The 7,796-nt window shown below is 27.3% G+C and overlaps 1 pseudogene; it reads right to left on the reverse strand.

Moving 5' to 3' along the window:
- Positions 1-3,192: 3,192 nt before the first annotated feature.
- LOC146887944 (uncharacterized) lies at positions 3,193-7,480 on the reverse strand (annotated as a pseudogene).
- Between the last annotated feature and the right edge of the window lie 316 nt (positions 7,481-7,796).

A 7,796-nucleotide genomic window follows, 5' to 3' on the forward strand; every position in this document is an offset into this window, starting at 1 on the left:
TATTGTATTATTTTTTTTACAAATATTTTTTTTATAATTTCAATCATTCAAAAAAATTTGTAAAAATAATTCTAAATTATTTATATATCATTTTATATTACTTTTAACATCATGATATCCTGGTAATCTAACTCTTTTATCTATTAAAAATAAAAAAATTTATTATGTTAAATCAATCAATTCATTCAAAAATTTTCATAAACTTTACTCCTAATTCTTTTCAAAATCACTTCAAAATCCTTTAATAAAACAATATTTACTTTACCGTCTAATCCTTCTAATCTCTTTTTCTCCCTCCCTAAAAAATAATCTATAAAAAAAAAGCATAGTCTTAATGTTCTATTTTAATATTTATTTATTTTTTACCGATAAAAAAAACTTGGCTATAAAGATTTTCGATTAGAAGTCTGGTGATTCAAATCTTAATAACTTTTACATATGTGAAACTCGAAGGCTTGTGTTTGACCAACTTGTTAGGTTAAAAATAGCCTTTAAATTGAATAATTTATACTTGATATCAATAAAATTTAGAGTAATGCTTGATATCAATAAAAATTAGTCCTATATTAAAGTTTTCTTTTTCTAATTAGCTCAACACAATACTTAAACTAAATACCTAAACTCGATGCTAACATTTTTGTAATAAATATTTTAGTGTTATATTTGAGTTCATGCTTAAATGGTGTGTAATTTATGGTCGTATCCTGGTTAAAAACATAAGATTAACTATTATATTATATAGTACTAGATAAGCACCAAAATCGTTTCTCAATGATTACTAGAAAAATTAATAAAAATAAACTGTAGAATTAAGAGACTTTCAAAATTAAAATGAATAAAACAAAATCTAAAACATACATAATTAATTAGATAATAACTAAACACAATTCAACAATTAAGAGAAATTTAATAATTCGATTACATGTTGAATATAAATTTAATGATATTCTAATTCCATGATTAAAAATTGAATTACAACGAAAACTTAATTCAAATAAAATGATAAAAAAGTTTCATGTATTTGATTAACATAAAATCAATTAAAATTAAAAACTTTTAAAACTTAATCAAAGTGTATTAATTTTTTATACCACGTAGTTAATCTTAGTTTTCTAAATTTGGCCATACACTTAATTGAATAATGACAAATACATTTATTTTCAATTAAAATTAGAATAAATACTTTCCATTCATAAAATTAAATAGATTGAAGAGAAAGAAAACCTAAATTGAAAAAAAAAATGGTTACTTGATTTTTAAGAATATGACATTATTCGATCCTTGAATAAGATAAAGAAAAGTATTCTTATATTGGTGTGAAAGAGCTGGGAAATTTAGATATGAAGAAATGGGAAAAAAATTAACAAAAAATACATATGTTCTTCAAAAAACAACTTCTTTTTCATATTTTTCATTCAATTAAATATTTTAAGAAAAGATAAGAATCACATTACACTTAAATTTGGAATATGAAAATATATCCTAATTAATTTAAAAAAAAAAATTGTCATGGACCAATACTTGCATCATTTCTTCGTCAATTTTTCCGAGGTCATCATGACATACCAATGAACATTCTTCAATTTATGGTTTCAAAAAACTTATGTATTTTGTAAAACTAATGGAGAAGAAGGATTGATTAATCTTCGGTTATTATCACTGTTATGAGAATTCTTTAATGTGCTATTTCGTTTCAAACTTTAAACATTGACTCTCTAAACTTTGATGGTATAGTATACGGTAGAAGAAAATAAATTTGATGATCCAAAGTACATAGCACATGTGAAACTTATAGAGTTTTCTGCCCATTACAGGATTTGATGACCCAAAGCACAAAGCACGTGTGAAACTTATAGAGTTCTTTGCCCATCACATGGTAGTTGTCATAATAAATTGTTGCTAATTCTATGGAATGACAATATACAAAATTATGCAACAATTATAAATTGATTGATAAATAATGAACCACATATATAGCAATAATTGATCATGTGAATATCTCATATTATTTCACATATCACATATTTGAAAAATTTCAAACGTTTTCCCACTTGTCCATTAATGCCATTGTCAAATCAGTACAAGAAACTAAATACAAGGATCATGGTGACAGGTCCTCCAAAAGTGAGTATTATCTCCCATGTATCGCAATATATCAAGTATCCCATCAAAGACTCTTAACTATAATGAATAAACCATACGTTTATTCGGGATCAAACAAAATTTCTCAAAATAAACAAATATGTGAACAACAAAATGAGAAAAACTGAATAAGAGTTTTATCAAAGTAAAAAATAATTATTATTAGAACATGGAACCAATTCCCATTTGCATTAAATGATCCTTACAATTCTTTAATGATGCCTTTAGTCAAAGGATCAACAATCATCAACTCAGTGCTAATGTGCTCAATGACCACTTAACACGTTTGCTAATGGCTAGATATTTAATGTCAATGTGCTTAATTTGACTTTCACTTCTATTATTCTTAGCCATAAATAACACTACAAAGTTATCATATTCTATCTATTATTCTTAATGTTGCTTTACTACTTTGATGATAAATCTGTTGTTCAATTGGTTCCTTAACAACTTGATTTGTCTCTAACAATTTGTAGAACTTGGATAACTAGTTTCCTAATACGCTCTTGAACCAAAGGAGCACAAATGACTACCGGTCTATTGTTTGATTTAGAGGGTTGAACTTCATTATGATTATTTTGAATTAAATCACTCCCACTAATCAAGTCATTTACACAAAACTTTGCATTATTTGATTCATCATTTATTAATTGCTTGATTCCTTAATGGAGATATGTTTTAATCTCTGGTGCCATAACATAGAGAAATTCTCATTCACAACATATTGTTTAATCCAATAGAAACATGCATTGAACTATAAGGAGTGTATTTGTAATTTAATGGAGTAAAGACCATCACATAGTTCATAAAAACCAACAACTTTCGATTTGTTCAACAAAGTAAAACCATACTTCATAAAATTAAAAGAAACACTCAAAGGTGAAAATTGCAAAATGGAAATTAAGTTTTTTTATCAAAACTAGGAACATAAAATAAAATCACGGCTAAAAATCAAATTGCATGTCCCAATGACCTCCATATGTGAACTCTCTCGCTTCCTGAATAAATGCAATGTTCACTTCCCATTAGTCTCATTAGGTTTTGTATACCCTATATGATATTACAAACATGGATTGTAGTTCCAGAATCAATCCACCATGTGTGATGATTAATACTAGTCATATTAGATTCATAACAAACAAAAGCAAAATAATTATCTTTCTTCACTAGCCAATTCTTAAACTTTGTGCAATCCTTTTTCGTGTCCCTTTTTTAACAAAAGAAACACTTGGACTTCTTCTTTATAACTTGCTTAGCAGACATTTTTCCCTTATAATTAACTTAAATATTCTTATTCTTAAGAGAAGTAGTCAAGTTCACCATTTGACCTTTCTCCATTAACAACCTTTCCTTTTCTTGGACACACATGGTCACTAATTCATTAATAGACCACTTATCCTCATGTGTGTTATAAGCAATTTTAAAAAGAGCATATTGATGAGGCAAAATATACAAAAATAATGTAGGGAATCAAACATGGCAACCTATAAGGCCTTTAATTGAACCTCAATGTCCCTTATGTTCATGATTGATCACGCATTCCATTCCCTTAGTCCATATGATCTTAAAGGATGAAAAATACATGATAATAATGTTGGTAAGAGATTTATCAAATGTGGTGAATTATTCATCAATACCCTTTAACAAATCTCTCACATTGTCATACTGATAAATAGAACCTCGAATATTAATAGAAAAGATGGTATTTATGAATGTCACAAAGAGACAATTTAACCTCTCCCACTTTTCATAAAGATCAACAACATCTGGAGTGCTGGTCTTAGTAATAAATATCCATCTAACCTAAATGGAGAAGAACTTTCTCCTTCCAAATTTTATAATTATCCCCTTTTTAGTTTGGAAATACCATAATGGATATCAAAAATATTTACATATTGAGAAATTACAAATTTTTTTTAAAGATACATGCTCATTATTATAATTTGGCCATAACAAAATAATGTTTTGCCAATGGAAACCTGTCTTATTGAATGAATCTAGTGACATAAAACTTTACTGTGGGCCAAAATCATACTCAAGTCGACCCAAATAACCAAATGATAAAACTATTATGTTTTACCAATGCAAACATGTCTTAATATGAATGAATCTAGTGACATAAGATTTGCTTGTAAGCTAAAGTCTTACTCAATTAGACTAACATTACTAAATGATAAAACTATTATACTATTGTTGTTTACCGATATAAACATGTGTCTTAATGAATGAATATAGTGACATAAAACTTGTATGTGAGCTAAAGTCATACTCAATTGACTCACATCACCAAATGATAGAACTATTAACTATTATGTTTTACCGATGTAATCACGTGTCTTAATGAATGAATCTAGTGACATAAAACTTACCTGTGGACTAAAATCTTACTCAATTAGACTTACATCACCAAATGATAAAACTAACTATTATGTTTGACCAATGTAAACACATTTTAATGAATGAATTTAGTGACATAAAACTTGCCTATAGGCTAAAGTCTTACTAATTAGACTCATCTAACCAAATGATAAAACTATTAGACTATGTTCCTTCCCTCAATTCCCGTGGGAAAAGTTGAGCAACATAATTCAATATTCCATCCTAACTAATCTACATATGTAAGAAAATTTCCGAGGATAAAAATTCATCACATCACATATAATTAATTACAATTAATGTTTATTACGTAATTATAAATATTAATCCATAAGAGATGTTACAACCACTCTCTAATTCATTCAAATATATCCACCATTCAAACATTTAAAATAAATATTTGCATCAACAATATTTTTAATGCAACTAAAATAAATAATAATATTCATGTATACAAATTAATCATACAACATATAATTTATATTAACATATATTACATACACAACATATATAATGCACAAAACTTTATAGTACGTACAAAAACAAACATATATAACGTACAAAACTGTATAGTATAGTATAATATATATATATATATATATATATATATATATATATATATATATATAAAGCTATATACTTCCATTATTTTAACCAAATAAAAGGTGCATTTTTAATTCATTTTCAACCTCAAAATAATCCGTACACCCATTGTTCAAAGATGGTGTTAATTGCCATAAGCAAGTGACAACGTTTTGCATTACATGAGTACACAAAACAAATCTCGAATACCTATAACAATTCCTACAAAGCCTTGAAGGTTCACAATGCGGATGCTTTGAGATCTTTTGTACCTATAACCTCAAAGCTCAATAGTGGGTTAGCGTCACCTCATCAAAGTGACACCTCCAACGCCAATAATATTAGGTTTGATATCAAACACAGAAAAACATAAATAATGAATCCAAAAGGATAACCACGACATATTCAAAAACAAGGCAAAGGTAATTAACCTTACTTTGATACCAAATGTAAAACTAATGCGAAAAAAGGATTAAGGAACAACCTTCGGCCATTGTCACTGTCATGAGAATCCTTTAATGTGCTCTTTCGTTTCAAACCTTCACACTCTGCACTTTGATGGTATAATATATTGTAGAAGATAACAAATTTGATGACCCAAAGCACTTGTGAAACTTATAGGGTTCTTTGTTCATCACAAAGTAGTTGTCATAATAAATTGTTGTCAATTATATAAGATTATAGTATAAAAAATTATGCAACTATTATAAATTGATTGACAAATGAACTACATCTATGAGAATAATTAACTATGTGAATATCTCATATATCTCACATATCACATATTTGGAAAAATTTTAATATATTTGACATGCTTTTTTTGTTTTGTTATTGGTATTATAGGTTCAAATAATGACATTAATGTCTTAAATAATGCTTTGAATCCTATTGGGCAATACATTGTGAATAGAACCTAATATACTATGGGATGTTATTATCCAAATGTAGAGTGATTTGTATTTATCAAGTTCATCCCTGTGTATATCATAAGTAGAAAAAAAGAAGAGGTGAAGTGTAAATAAAAAATATATAAATGTGTGAGTGTTTATAAGAACTATTCATTGAAAAAATATATATTTAATATGAATTGCTTAAAATTCAGGTAACTTAACAAGTTTTCTTTAAAATGAAATAAGAAAACTTGTATTGCTTGTAATTAAGAATCAATAAAATGAATTTGAATAAGATTCATGTAACAATCCAAATTTTCAGAGAAAAAGTAAGCTCTTAAGTTATTACTTCATGATAAATGAAGTTAACAACACACACAAATATATTTACAATTTATAAAAAAATATTAATTCAAAAGGACATTCAGATGTAATCACAATGTATTTCAGAATAAATTGACAATAATTAATACAATAATCCAAAAGATAATATACATCATCACCTAGACTAACTACTACGTTTAGGCCTCCAACAACCTTTTCCGGCTCCTGTGCTACTACCATTATTTGTTTCTATCTCTACTCACATATTAATATATAATTATCGTAAAAAGAGAAAACCAAACAAACACAAAAAGAGAAATGGAAGGATAACCTATGTAAAAACAATAACAACTTATCATAAATATTATAAAAATAAATTTCGACGACATAAGAATAATTTCAATGACATGACTTAGATTTGAGCCAATCGAGTGCTTTAATGGGGTTGTCGTAGGCAGTGGGCAGTCATTGTTCGAAGCAAGACTGCATTTCAAGGAAATGATGAGGAAATTGGTGTCTTGGGTGAGAATGATAATGGGGAATGTGGCATCGGGACTTGGATGGGGTGTGGGTTTGCATGCAAGTAAATAATGGTGTCATTAGAGTTATAGGAGATTTTGAGATGAAACAATTAGGGGTAACAAAATGGGTCAGTTTGACCTGTTTTAGCCCACCTTATCCTTGGTTGCCAAAAACAAGTTGGATTTGATTGGCCCATCATTGTAAAATGGGTTAGGAATTACAACCTGCCCCACCACATGGCGGGCCTACAGGCTAGCTTGCCACTTTTTTTTTATTTAAAAAATTTGTTTGTATATATACTTATAAATGAACATTTATTCATATTTAATCATATAAATATTTTCTATGCTTTTATTGATTAATTAATATTTTTAATTAGAAAAATTAAAATAATCATTATATTTATTTGTTAAATTATTCTATTATAACTAATAATTGCAACTTAGTTTGAAATTGTTAATAATTTAAATAATAATAGTATTATATATTTACATTTTTACAAAAATATAATAAAAAAAAATAATTTTAACTATTTTTAATTTAAAAATAAGGGTCAACCTGTCAGTTTGGTGAGTTATACGAACCAGACCCAAACGGGTTAGTGGGTTGAGAATGTCAACCCGATTTGTCCCATTTTGACTCATTGGTCCGTTGGACCAACTCACTTTGCTACTCATAGAAACACTAGAGAAAAAGTGGTTGGGATGTGAGACTAGAAATTAGTGCTTTAGGGTTTGTTCATTTGAACAGATGGTAAGAATGCAACGATTTGCAAAGATGGATTTTAAAAAAATGTCATGTTCGCATTACATGATTTTAAAGGAAAAGCTACGACGGATTTGCAAGTTACTTATGAAATTTCATTCACTCTGATTTGCAAAGATTTGAAATGATTTATAAGCATTTTACTTATATACCCTTCTTATATTATATATATAATAAATTAATAATAATAAGTAA

Source organism: Vigna unguiculata, chromosome 3, assembly GCF_037176805.1.
Source record: "Vigna unguiculata cultivar grain cowpea cultivar isolate G323 ecotype 2 chromosome 3, ASM3717680v1, whole genome shotgun sequence".
In the NCBI taxonomy this organism is placed as follows: Eukaryota; Viridiplantae; Streptophyta; class Magnoliopsida; order Fabales; family Fabaceae; genus Vigna; species Vigna unguiculata.